The 12,828-nt window shown below is 39.7% G+C and overlaps 1 protein-coding gene across 2 annotated transcripts in view; it reads right to left on the bottom strand.

Moving 5' to 3' along the window:
* The window catches only part of Gpc6 (glypican 6), a 989,931-nt gene that overhangs the window by 314,748 nt on the left and 662,355 nt on the right, over positions 1–12,828 (bottom strand). The gene's annotated exons all lie outside the window — the stretch shown is intronic.

Below are 12,828 nucleotides of genomic sequence, written 5' to 3'. Positions count from 1 at the left end.
CAGTGCTGTCTAAATTAAAAAATAAGTATCTTGGTACCTGCTAGAAGGCACCAGCTTAATGTCTCTCTCCTTACCCTGTTAGTTAGAACAGATGGCTGTGGTTTTCCATATGAATGATTACAGATTTATCAGGGAAGATCACGTGATATTTTCTCAACTGCCTACACAGCTCTCAAGTGGTTATTCTTCTGCTTGATTAAGACATTTCAGTTAAAAAAATTTGATTTTCATCTAATACATCTTGTAATAAGTTTGTTGAATAAGGCTCATACTGCATCACGCTGCATTTCCAAACTATTAATTTCTGCATCTTGAAAATGCCTGGATGTAACTCTGAGTTAAATTCTTATTTTACAACTTAAGAATTGATTTAAACTAGTTTTGGATGAGTACAGGCACTCTGATAGCCAGACATCACAGGCCAAACTGCAGTAGAATTGAAATATGACACAGCAGAATTCATGATAGTTTTAAAATCTAGAGTTGTCTGCGAAATGATAGATTTCAGCATTTAATTCCACACAAACAGTTAATGGACCTTAATAGCAACTCTGTGAAATTCAATTAAAAGGAAACGGAATGGTATTTCAACAACAAAGAGCCGTATTTTTAGTGCCCCAAGGCCACTATTTTACTGTTTAAAATTTTGATCTTAAAAGCCAAACCTCCCATGTGTGTTAAGAAAAACAAATGTAAATCATCCCAGAGAAAGCAGAGGACTGAATGCAGCCACTAGGCTCAACCTTTGCTCCGAGCCACATACTGCGACCTCAAATGATTGTTACAGGCCCGACCTTTCTTCTTACTTGGTTCTGGCTGCCTTCCAAAGAGGGACAGGTGGTTTTAGGGCTTTTTCATAGGTTATAAACCAAATAATATTTCATGGTTTTTACCTTTAATGGGCTGAGCAGAAAGCATTTGACAAAAGTCACTGCAGAAGTTTGGAGAAATAATTTATACTCTAGGGCATTCTTAAATCAGTAACTTTACAATATGAAATTCAAAAGATAAGTTAGCAGAAGTGGCTGCCCCTTCTAAGGCTGCGCTGCAAAGTTACATCACGCATCTTTGTGTTGTTCCTTTGGGGTCCTCGGCACCCAGAATCCAATGAATAGATTACATTGGCGCTTGTGTGTTGAGTTTTCATTGGTGACAACTGTGCCACGGGGCATGCAATGAAGTCAAAGTCCGCTTTATGATTTATGGAATTCTTGCCAGAGAGGGGGAAATTAATTCCTTTGGGGGAATTTTATTGTTGTTGTTTATAAAATTAACTTTTTTCGTGCCTCAACTTGAACTTGAGAATTTGGTGGTGGCCGGAAATGAACAAAGTAATCCAGGACTCCCCGTTCTGAAAATGACAACACCAATAGAAATTCAGTTTCCTACTAGATTGGCTGCCATTATGAAATATCACGGTATGGGGTGAGTGAGACCAGCAGAGGGTGTCTGAGTGAGACAATGCCCTGTGGGGAGCACTCAGGCCTGTGTGTGCTGGAGCAGAAGCTGAGCATGCTCCTGTTTGTAGTGTTCTAGCTACACTTAATTAGATAGTGGGGGGGGGGGTGCGTAGACACCGCTCATTCTGAGAGTGAGAATGTGTGTGTATAATGAGTCTTCTTAAATATTTCACATTAGTGGTAAAGACAGTACAAAAACAGTCAGAAAAGAATAGTCGGGCACTTGTGTGAGCCCAGGAGCAGGGACTCGTGGCACATGCCAGCCCCTGAACAGGTACTCGGGACAGATGCCAGTCCAGGAGCAGGGACTTTGGGCATCTCTGTTAGAGCTGATTCCAGACGCTGGCCACAGAGCCCTTTGGGATTTGGAAAACCACCAGTGATTCTTGCAATCCTGGCTTCTGCCTTCGGAACAGAGAACACCACCATTTTTAAACATCCAATTGAATATGTCCATTTTTTTTTTTTGGTCTCACTGTCTCTCAAATACAACAAGCCCTAAGAAGATTAAAGAAATCCATCACTTCCGTTCTCTGAACCGGCTCTTCTCTCTGCTGACAGCACCATCTTCCCTGGACCTCCTATTCCAGCTGTGGCTGATGCACTTCTCTTTTGCCTCCACGTTTAGACTTCTCTGTCTGTGGCGTCTTGCAAATTTCCCACTGCTATCATGCCAGGGTTGCTGATTTCCTTCCTGCTTCATGCCACGCTTGGATGACGTATCTGGTGCCACAGTCGTGCGTTTTACCCACCTGAATCTATTCTTTACTTAGCTGTCAGATTGCCACTTAGATTCTGCCGTTCCTTGGATAAAAGAGCCCCGTGGCTTGCCATTGCTTTTGAGCCAAAAGAAAGCATTTAGACTGTCTTGAAAGTTCTGAAATGGAATCCTAACCACGCTGACCTCCAAGGACACAGAAGCAGGATTGCCCTTTTTAATATGACTGGTTTCTCAACCCTAAGCTGTGGTTCATGCCACTGTCTTCCCATGCTGCTGTCGTTAACTGCTGCTCACCTGAGACCAGAGCATGGCACTGCCTTCTCTGCCAGGAAGGGGCCTACCTCCCAGGAACTAAGAGAAACCCAGAAACAGAAATCAGGAGCAGACGGGATGGTGGAAAGCAACCCTCTCATCTCCTCCTTCAGCTCCTGTGTTAATGATGGCCTGACCAATTTCCTTACTTCCTGCTTTGTCTCTTTGGTTGGCATACCCATGGTATCTGGATGTTCCTACCCACCCGCTTCCATGCTCTGATGCTTCCTATTTTCAAACCTATTTGCTGTTCGCCGTTCTTGGGTTTTTCACCTCAGCAGAGACTCATGTTGTTTCTGGGCTCATGGCTGACTTTGTTAACACATCTTATGTCTTAGTGAGTGATACGCACTCTCTAGCTTAGTATTCACAGTAATAAGAGGAAAATGCTCTCATATCATATCTATTGACGCGAAGAAGGCAACTCATGGTGTTTTTACACAGCGTTGTTTAAGTTGTGCAGACTGTAAATGAGGTCGGCAGGATTCAAACCCACAGAGTGATCTGAGGACTTGAACTCCTAACTAAGGCTCTCCCACTTAACTCTGTTGTGAAGGTACACATCTCATCTGTTTTGAAAATCACGTCTGAAGCCTTAAGATTAGGTTGCACGGCCTTCTCCTGTCTAGAGCACATGTAACTAGTCCATAGAATGAAGGAAAGCACCTGATAGAGATGATTTGAAAGAGAATCAGACAGAGTGAGAGGCTGAATTGCATGATTTCAATTAAAGGAATTTTAAGATCTGAGTCTACATTATTCATTAGTAGCCATTATCTACACATAATGTATATTTGAATCAAATTATTCCATTTTACACCAAAGCATGTCAAATATGTATTTGCCAGGTACATTTAAACAAGGGTAGGTGGGAAACAGTGAAAAAGTTGGTTCCTTGGACACATTAATGATATCTGAGGCCTTCGACCGCTACATTTTATTAAATATACACGCATTAAAAGTTAAAAAAAAAGGCTGGAGAGATGGCTCAGAGGTTAAGAGCACTGCCTGCTCTTCCAAAGGTCCTGACTTCAATTCCCAGCAACCACATGGTGGCTCACAGCCATCTGTAATGAAATCTGGTGCCCTCTTCTGGCCTGCAGCATACACACAGACAGAATGTTGTATGCATAATAAATAAATAAATAAATAAATAAATAAATAAATATTTTTTTAAAAGTTAAAAAAACACGAAAATTTCAACCAATTCATCTGACTAGCCTTATGTTAGACGCTGCATGCAACAATTGGGCTACTGGTACTACTTTGCACTGCAGATATGATGGAGAATTTTCCATTATCAAAGACACTTGAAAGAAGAGTGCTGGTGTCCCAGCCTCAACCACATCCTCAATGTACCCTAGCAATCCATGTATCTGGACACTAAAATTGATTTCCTAAAACCATACTAGGAGCAATCTGGTACAGTCTGCTAAGAATCCATACTTTGAACACAAATCTTACTACCATAATTTACACCTTGTGTGGCCCTGGGTAGTCTGCTTAACTTCCCTGGTCTCAATGTATGCATCTGCCAAGTGAAGTTTATAATGCTGGCTTCTTAACAGGGCTTTGGTAGGGATTAAAACAGTAAACTAATTCTCATGTTGTCTGATGTAAAGTAACCAACAAATACCAGCTTTTCGTGTTTCTACAATTCTCCAAATGGGGCCTAGGGTTGAATAAGTGCATAGAAGTCTTATTATAAGTTTAACATTTTGGATGCCGTGATGTGGACACTGGAATACTGTGTTATAAGCAAACAGCAAGACAAGTGTAAATATTCTCTTATGGACAAGTCGAGGAAGTATTATCAGGATACGAAACAAACAAAGTATGATATACACATGTTCAGGTGTGCCACCAGGTATTCCTAATTATTGGAAATTCAGCCTAAAGTACTTTCGTGCTGTCAAATGCAAGAGAGGGGGTTTACTCTTAAGGAGTTCACTCAGAATTGTTGATGATGCGAGTTCGAGACTCCTTGTTTTGGGACTAGAGAATACATTTCTGTAACTATGTTTAATTCCTAAGAGTTTGGAACATCAGATTATATCAAAGACAAGTTCCTACTGGGTTGAGCTGGGGCGGAGGCACTGACTGAGTTTTTCAATCTGAAAACCACTTCAATTCTGGAAATCCAAAAGGAGTATGGAATGTCAGGAGCTTTTTCTCTTCTTTTGACCTACTTACCATTTACAGTATAATCTTAGACCCCTCTTAGATCATCTACTTCTTGAGCATTGGGGTGTTAGTGATGAATACTCTCAGGCTTGTTTGACATTTCATTGTCTATAGTCCCTTACTAGAAAATTCTTGTACCTTAAAGAATACAAATGGGATACACGCAGGCATATCAGCACTTTAAGGATGCTATATTTTTAACTGCTTATATTTCATTGTCATTTTTCTAATTTTTACTTTTTCAGAGTGAAATAAAGAAAATTCTTATTGAAACAAATAATTAAAATCCATGCAAAGAGAGAAACTGAAGACATTCCTTTTATGTGAGATTCATATATAATCTGTTACTTCAAGTCCAAAGAATACTTCATGCTCAATTTTAATCTAAATTCTCTCTTGGCTGTCTGATGAAGTATTAATAGATACAATATTTTTAGGTGAATGGCAACCTCAACGTTTTGCTATACCATGAAGTGGCTCCGAAGTTTAAATTGCTCGCACAAGTATCTGTATTTATCTTTAGAGTTAAAGGATGAAATAAAAATATGTTTTGGGTGCCCAAGGCCACACATCTCAACCTGATTTTCACCCCTGGTTCCTTGGAGGACTGATCCCAATAGATAAATCACAGATCAGTAAGATGGAGGAAATATGTGTTTTTAAAGGTGTCATCTATTACTAGGGAAGAAAAAGCCTAAGGAAAATAAAAAGTCATTTTAAGAATAACTCAAATATGATCATCAGTTCTCCTGTTGAGACGACTGCAAATCAAACGGCCTGTTAGAAGAGCTGTTGAGCATTGAAACATTTCTACAAGAGTTGTATTCATACGCAAAGAAGCCGCCAAGTGACACCATTAACACAATTGTCACTGAGATACTTTGATATTGCATGGCCACAGCACACAAGGATAAGAAGCATTTCTATAAGAGTTGCATTCATACGCAAAGAAGCAGCCCAGTGACACTGTTAATACAACTGTCACTGAGATACTTTGATATTGCATGGCCACTGCACACAAGGATAGGATATTTGGCTCAAAATAAGGATCTTCACGGTAGCTGATGTCTTGGCTACCTTTCTATTACTGTGACAAAACCTGATGATTAAAGCAACTTATAAAAGAAAGGGCTGAATTTGGCTTAGAGTTTCAGACAGTTAAGAGTCTGTGATGGGGAAGAAAAGAGAAGGTGGCGGCAGAAACTGAGAGCTCACATCTCTATATTAAAGTAGGAGGCAGACAGTGAGGGCACACTGGGAAGAACCCCAGCCTTCTGAAACTTCAAATACTTTCCCTAGTGATACACCTCCTTCATCTAGTCCACACCTCCCAATTCACACAACAGTTCACTAACTGGGCATCAAATACTCAGACATATAACCCTGTACATGCTATTCTCATTCAGACCATCACAGCCACCAACAAGGATGTGATTGAAATAGCAGAGACCCCTCATCTCTGTTCTTCTCAATTCATCACCAGAGGCAGCATTTGCTGGTTCTTGCCGTAAGTTTGCTGTTTGCGAACAGTTAGGTGGTGTAATGTTTTCCAGAACAATCTACTTACTTATTCCAACTTCTCTTTCTTATTTTCTAGTGTCTAAGATACAATTCCTACTAGCACACAGTGCTATTATTACCTAAAATTGAAACTGCTAAGGATATTACTGGACTACGGCTTGTGTTTTATTTTTGCTGCCCTTTGGGAATGTGTTTTATTCAGCCGTTAAAGAGCACACACAAAGACACACAGACACACACACACATACACATCCATGTCTTCAAGTATTTTACTTTCTCCTGATAATGCCTAAGTACTTCCATTATACTTTGAACGTGGAAAAAATGACAACATATTTCCAAAGTCAAGTGTAACTTGCTAAAAGCAAGTGCCTGTTGACAAAACCAATTAAACTATTTGTCTATAGAAAATATTAAAACTGAAGTATACGCAAAGATGAATGAAAGACTACAAAGGGAATTTGCTATAATTTTGATAAGCTCTGCTCTCTCTTGCAAACAAAATCTTTCTTTGGTTGGTTCCTTGGCGAACTTGATAAGGCATAAAGGTATTTCATTGAGCCTCATTCCCAATGATATATCTCATTCCCTATAAACGCTATAATTGCAAAAACACTTGTGTATATATTGAGTCATGAATATGATCTATCTTCAAAATCTAGTTGAGACTATCTACTAGGTATCAATTAATAAATAGGAAACAGAACAATTACAATCATTAAATTTATAGAAGTTGAGTGTGTAAGGAACAGAAATAGGTGGATAGATAAGAATTGGGATGGGCATAAAGATCACACATTCACACACATTCACTCACCTAGAATGACAACTTGAACTTCAACATCTAGTAATTTTACGTTTAATGTCTATTGTCTGTTTTGAACCATTTTGAACCATTGAAAAATTCCTTGATTTAGAAGGAAAATTACCAACCTGTGTGTCCCTTGAGTTTCTAACTCCTAGATCAGCAGTAGTGCACTCTCAAAGGTCAAGGGATGCCTGGCTCTGTATTTGCTAAGTAGCCTGTTCACTGTGATGCCCTAACAGCATCAACTCTATTGCACCACAGAGAGACACTCTCACACGTGCAGAGGCCAGAAATAAACTGCTTGCTTTAAAACCTAGGCAACTGATAACAAATGCAGACAAAGGAAAGTATCTGAGTACCAGTCAAGTATTTTCTTCTTCTGTTTCTTTATTTTACTGTTTTAAGCCCCTGGTGAGTAATATTGCATATAAATTAGTCCAGTGTTGCAGAGAGAACACAATATTTGATAAGTGGTTGCAAGAAATGAGAACCATCTCTCAATAACTGCAAAAGGAAGGCCAAGAGTTAGGTGACAATTAAGTTTCTACTAACAGTAATTCTCTGTGTTCCCTGGCTGTCATGGAACTTGTTCTGTAGACCAAGCTGGCCTCATCCTCACAGAGATGCACCTGTCTCTGGCTCCTGAGTGCTGGGATTGAAGGCGTGCGCCACCAGTGTCTGGCTTATCAGTGTTTAGAAGTCTTTCTTGTGTTCTTAGGAATGCATGAAGACAAAAGCTCACTAACAGAGAGACTAGAGTTGTAAATAATTGCTTGGCCTTTGTCCCTCAATTTGAGATCTGTGTTCCTGGACTACATTTTTGCACAGATTCTTAAATTGCACAGAGTGGAGATGAGAAAGCCTTGAAGGCTGATGGTGAAAGCTACAGCTCTCAAGTTGTTCTAGTCCTTCAGTCGGAGAGGGACCATTCTCTATGCTACAGGCCTACAGGGTTTTTAAACCCGCTATTTCAGGGTGTATCAGACAAGGTAGCATAAAGCCTACTGTGAAATGCTCAGCGGCTAAAGAACTTCTTACCCAGTTCTATATTATGGAATTTCATGCTCAAGAATGTCTTTGAAACAGTAGTTTTCTATGCAAGTGCTTGAAACAGTCTCTCAGGTCTATCTGTCTAAAAGGTAACCATCCTACAGTCTTGTATTATCAAAGAAAATCTGTGTTTGTTTGCTGTGCACAATAAATGTCTATCTTCTAATTTCAAATATGATTTAATCTAACATCATTTCCCCCAAACAAAAAAAAAGGAGAATATATGATTTACATTGAAGACTACACTTTGTAAGTTCTGAGAAGTCATTTGTGTACCAACGTTTCAATGTATTCTGTAACCCTCATCCATCAACTGACTGAACACAGTTTCTCTGCAGCAGGCACTAGTTTGCAAGTTGATAGTAGCAGCTGCCACAGTGGAAGTTCCAGGTTCGTCATCTGATTTGTTCTGGCCGCCGCCAGGGATACAGGATTTTCAAATTACTCAGTTGCTCAGGATTACATTAAACATAGCAGATCTACAAAGGGACACACAAGTGTCTCTATCTTGCCTGAGTTGTTTCCAGTTATTCCGTTAAAGAGTCTATGCTATTGAATATGGCTCTCGTCAAGCAGGGGACCATACCTAGCTTCTACTCTACCACATGCTTACACCAAAGCCAGAGTGATGACGGGCTCCAGGAAAACACACATGGAAGGAAGGGATGAGAGAAGAGATAATACGGCAAATCTGCTGTGGTAGTAATCCTGTCCTGTCTTAGAATTAACTGCTCAGCCTGGAAAAAATCGAAGTCTAGAAAGTCTGTTAACACTGGTTATCAATTCTTTGAGTGTCCAAGGCCTAATGATACTATGACCTCCTCCTCTGATTTTCCCTATTAGAAGTCATGGTCTGGATCTTTAGATCTAGTTTATAATCTATATCTATTTGCATCTATATTTGTCTATATCAGAGTAATTCTATTTACAAAGTCCATTGGTTCAAGTTAGTAGTTGTTGATATTTAATTACAAAAGATATAAAAAAATGAAGACATTCAAGTATTTTGAAAAGCACAGATAGATTGCATCAGACCTACTGAAACACTGAGAGATACCTGGAAACAGAAAGACTATGGATGCTATTACCATTCAATATGAGTTATATGACATAGGCTAACTTGATGCCATGATACTTAGTATTTCAGTCTATACTTAACCAGGTAGAGTTTCCTTGAGCCTAGGTAAATCTCCTTGCTGAGTAGACATCAGTATCCTAAACATCTACTATCCTAATCTGTATCATGATAAACCACATTAAATTCCCTTTAGGCAAAAGTGTGTATGTCTAACATACTCAATACAGCGTTTTGGGTTATTACACTAAAGCAATTAAAGTCATATTGAGGAGATTAAACTAAACATTTAGGCTATGTGATTGGAACAAAAGCACCTTAAGGTCTTCACAAATTTTGTGATAGGAAATTCTACATATGATTTTGGCAATTAAAACGTAGCTTAGAATGAACTAGATCATAGCCTCTTGTAACAATCTTTCTCTTCTTGTACCAGTGGCTTCTTCTTGTTTTTTTTTTGTTTTTAAGAGCCCTCTTTTATTCTCATAGTCAAAAAATCGCTAATGGTATCCAATATTTGGAGGAGACTATCACACAAAGTCATGGTTTTAAAGTATATGCAAGATTTACTGTAGAACTTAAATGTATTTTGAGCTCTGATTTCTACACTCATACTCTAGTTATAACTCAAAGCATGGCCTTCTGTCAAGTGGAACAGTTCCTACCTGTAGACTTCTGGTGTCAGCACTCAACACTCAAATTAGGCACAGAATGCTACTAAAAGGGGTTCCACATGCAAACTTTTCCCTGAAAAAGTTTTTAAATTAATGTAAACACTTATTCTTTTAAAGAAAATAATTTTGCTTGTAGGTGCCATCCAGAAGCTTGAATGGGACAAACTGTGTGTTCTTACAAAGAAACAGATGGCTAAGCACCTCTGCAGACCTTCAGTGCCTCAAATGGGGACCGTCTCCTGCTGTTCCTGATAGTTACGTCAGGATAGAAACGACCTTCATGTTTCTCCGGGGTACTGTGTAGCTTAGGGTGCTCACACATCGCCGATTCACCCTGTCTGATCACCAAGGAGATGCTGTCTGTGCTTTATCCTGGAAGACGCTGCAGGCTGCTAGGATACAGGTCAAGTCCGTGGCTACACTGTTAAACCGATGCTTCTAAAGCAGGCTTAGTTTGGTCTAATAGACTTCTAACTTTTAAAAAACATGAAACTTCATTTAAAAAAAAACAGAGTTTTTCATTTTCCCTATATCTTAGTAATAATCCTGAGGGCTGCTTCTCTAAAGGGCTCTTAGTGAAACTTGTCACAGACGGGCTAAAGAGTGAGTCTGGAACAGACTCCTGATGCTCTTTTTCAAGGAGAACGACATCACATTCACAGGGCTTTAGAAGTGGATGGGATACCATTGGGGTTTCCACTCGCTCGATTGTGTAGAACACCCCACCTTAGACATGAACTGCCTTTCTTCTGACACAATCCAGATACCAACTGAATCCTCAATTTCTATCCTTTTCAATTGAGTCTTGACAATGCTAAGATTGTGAGAACCAGCATTGAGTTGACTCTGGCTTGACTGACAGCTGACAGCACGCCACAGTTAGTATTTTGAATGAGTACATAACAACTACAGGAAAACAGAATGGAAGTTCTATACAGTCTACACAGACAGCAGAAATGGCACAGAAGAGAAGTACAGGGTTTGATGAGCAGGTGTGTGGGAGTGAGGGGCTGTTGGTGTTTGCCAGAGAAAAGCTTTTACACAACAGTGTTTGACGGACTACCAACTTCCTCAGTGAATTTTACTACTGCCTTTACGAACACCATAACACTGCCATCTTGGGAGTATCTGTATAGAAAATGGAATCGGCACTTCTGACTAATTCATATAACACATGTGAGACTAACATTGTACATTTCGTTAAATATTAGCAAGAACATATTCTGCTCTCTGATTTCCAATGCCATAGCAAAACAGGAGAAAGAAAACCAGGAGAATTATCTTATGGCACACTAAGACAGATAAAGGAGAAAGGAAGGAGGCATTTGAAATGAATCTAGGTAAGATCGCCATTATTTCTACTTTTCATTAAAATATAACTAACCATAGGGGAGTTCATATTTCTGTTTTTTTTAAATCAACGGATTTTGTTTTAGATATTAAATTTCACATCAAACTGGCATTCAGGAACCCAGGAGATCTCACCTATAAAGGAATGTTTTAAGTTAGGACAGCTGATGGGGATTAAAGGGAAGAAATTATGAAGTAACTATTAAGGGTCAGCAAGACGGCTCAGTGGGTAAAGGCCCTTGCAACCAAGCCCGAGCTTGATTCCTGGGACTCACAAGGTGCTGGAAGAGAGACCCAATACACACATGATTTCCTCTGACCTCTACATGCATGCCTTGCATAAACACACACACATACACAGTACTTAAATGTAGAAAAAAACTTAAAAGCAACTTTTGTTCTTAAATTTAAAAAGCCTTTACCCTCTCAAACATACTTTATTCTACACACCGAGATCCACACACGAGCTTCCATCAATTGTCCAGCCTGACTAAAGGCAGTAGTACTAGCAGCTAAGGCGATTTCAACCTACAAGTATAAATATGACGGCAAAGGACTCTATGAAGTTTACTCTAATTTAAAAATATGAAACTCTTTTTTAGGCTTTTTAGGCGAGATTGCATTTTTATAAGCATGATTGTGCTACCTTTCTTTTGCTACTATTATAAATCTTACATGGCAGAAGAACATATTTATTCCTATATTTCACTCACACATACTTGGAAATTTTAGTGAAGAATTACATCACTGCGTTTTTACATAAACTAATCCAAGTCCTGAAGACGTATCCCTCAGTGAGAACTGTTTGAAAAGCAGACTTTCACTCAGTCATTCTGAAATGGCCCTGAGATTTTATTAGATGACTTCCTGTTTAATCTACTCACCGTAAAAACATCTCTGTTTAACTTCAGACATATTTACTCTGGTCTTCTTAAACCAAAGAGTGAGCCAGTGAAGGGGTTCCACTGGCAAGGCTGCGCATTTGAAACTCAGCTTACTGGTGCAGTGCTAGGCCTTCCTAAATTCTAACCCATCTTAGTCTTTTTTTATGTCCTCCCCAGATCTTCCGAACTGACAGAAGGCTCTCCTTGTCATTCTGCTGAGAGGTTTGCATAAACTATGAAGGCTCGGGCTCTCTCCAGGCTGACAAATTCAGCCGCTATTTTCAACTCTGCTTGTCACTCTGTAATTGCAGCAAATGCAACTGAAAGCACTTTTCCTTGAAGGCCATTTGACAGAGGGGATGAAAACACATTTACTCTTTCAAGGCTTGTGTGTTTTCCTGGGAGAGGCCTGCCTCTAAGATTAGGCCTTTCTTCTTTAGAGAGCTATTTGGGAAATATCTCTGGGCAAAGGCACAATGCAGAGCCTTCTCCCTGCATCCTCCTCTGCCTCCTCCTCCTCCTCCTTGCCCTCCTCCTCCTCCTCCTCCTCCTCCTCCTCCTCCTCCTCCTCCTCCTCCTCCTCCTCCTTCTCCTCTTCTCTTTTCCTAACTTCTGAACCCTTCTCTGCTGGGAGCCTTCCTTTCTTCAGGATGAGATGGGAAATCTACAAGTGCCAATGAAAACACTGAGTTCCCTTCCTTCTTGCAACCTGAAAATTTGCTTCACAAATCTTTGCCCTGGTTAAGTTAGTACAAATAAAACGAATACCCCGAGTGATTTTTTTTCAAT

The sequence above is a fragment of the Microtus pennsylvanicus genome, chromosome 15 (genome assembly GCF_037038515.1).
Source record: "Microtus pennsylvanicus isolate mMicPen1 chromosome 15, mMicPen1.hap1, whole genome shotgun sequence".
Lineage (NCBI taxonomy): Eukaryota > Metazoa > Chordata > Mammalia > Rodentia > Cricetidae > Microtus > Microtus pennsylvanicus.
This window is presented reverse-complemented; position numbering and strand designations above follow the sequence as displayed.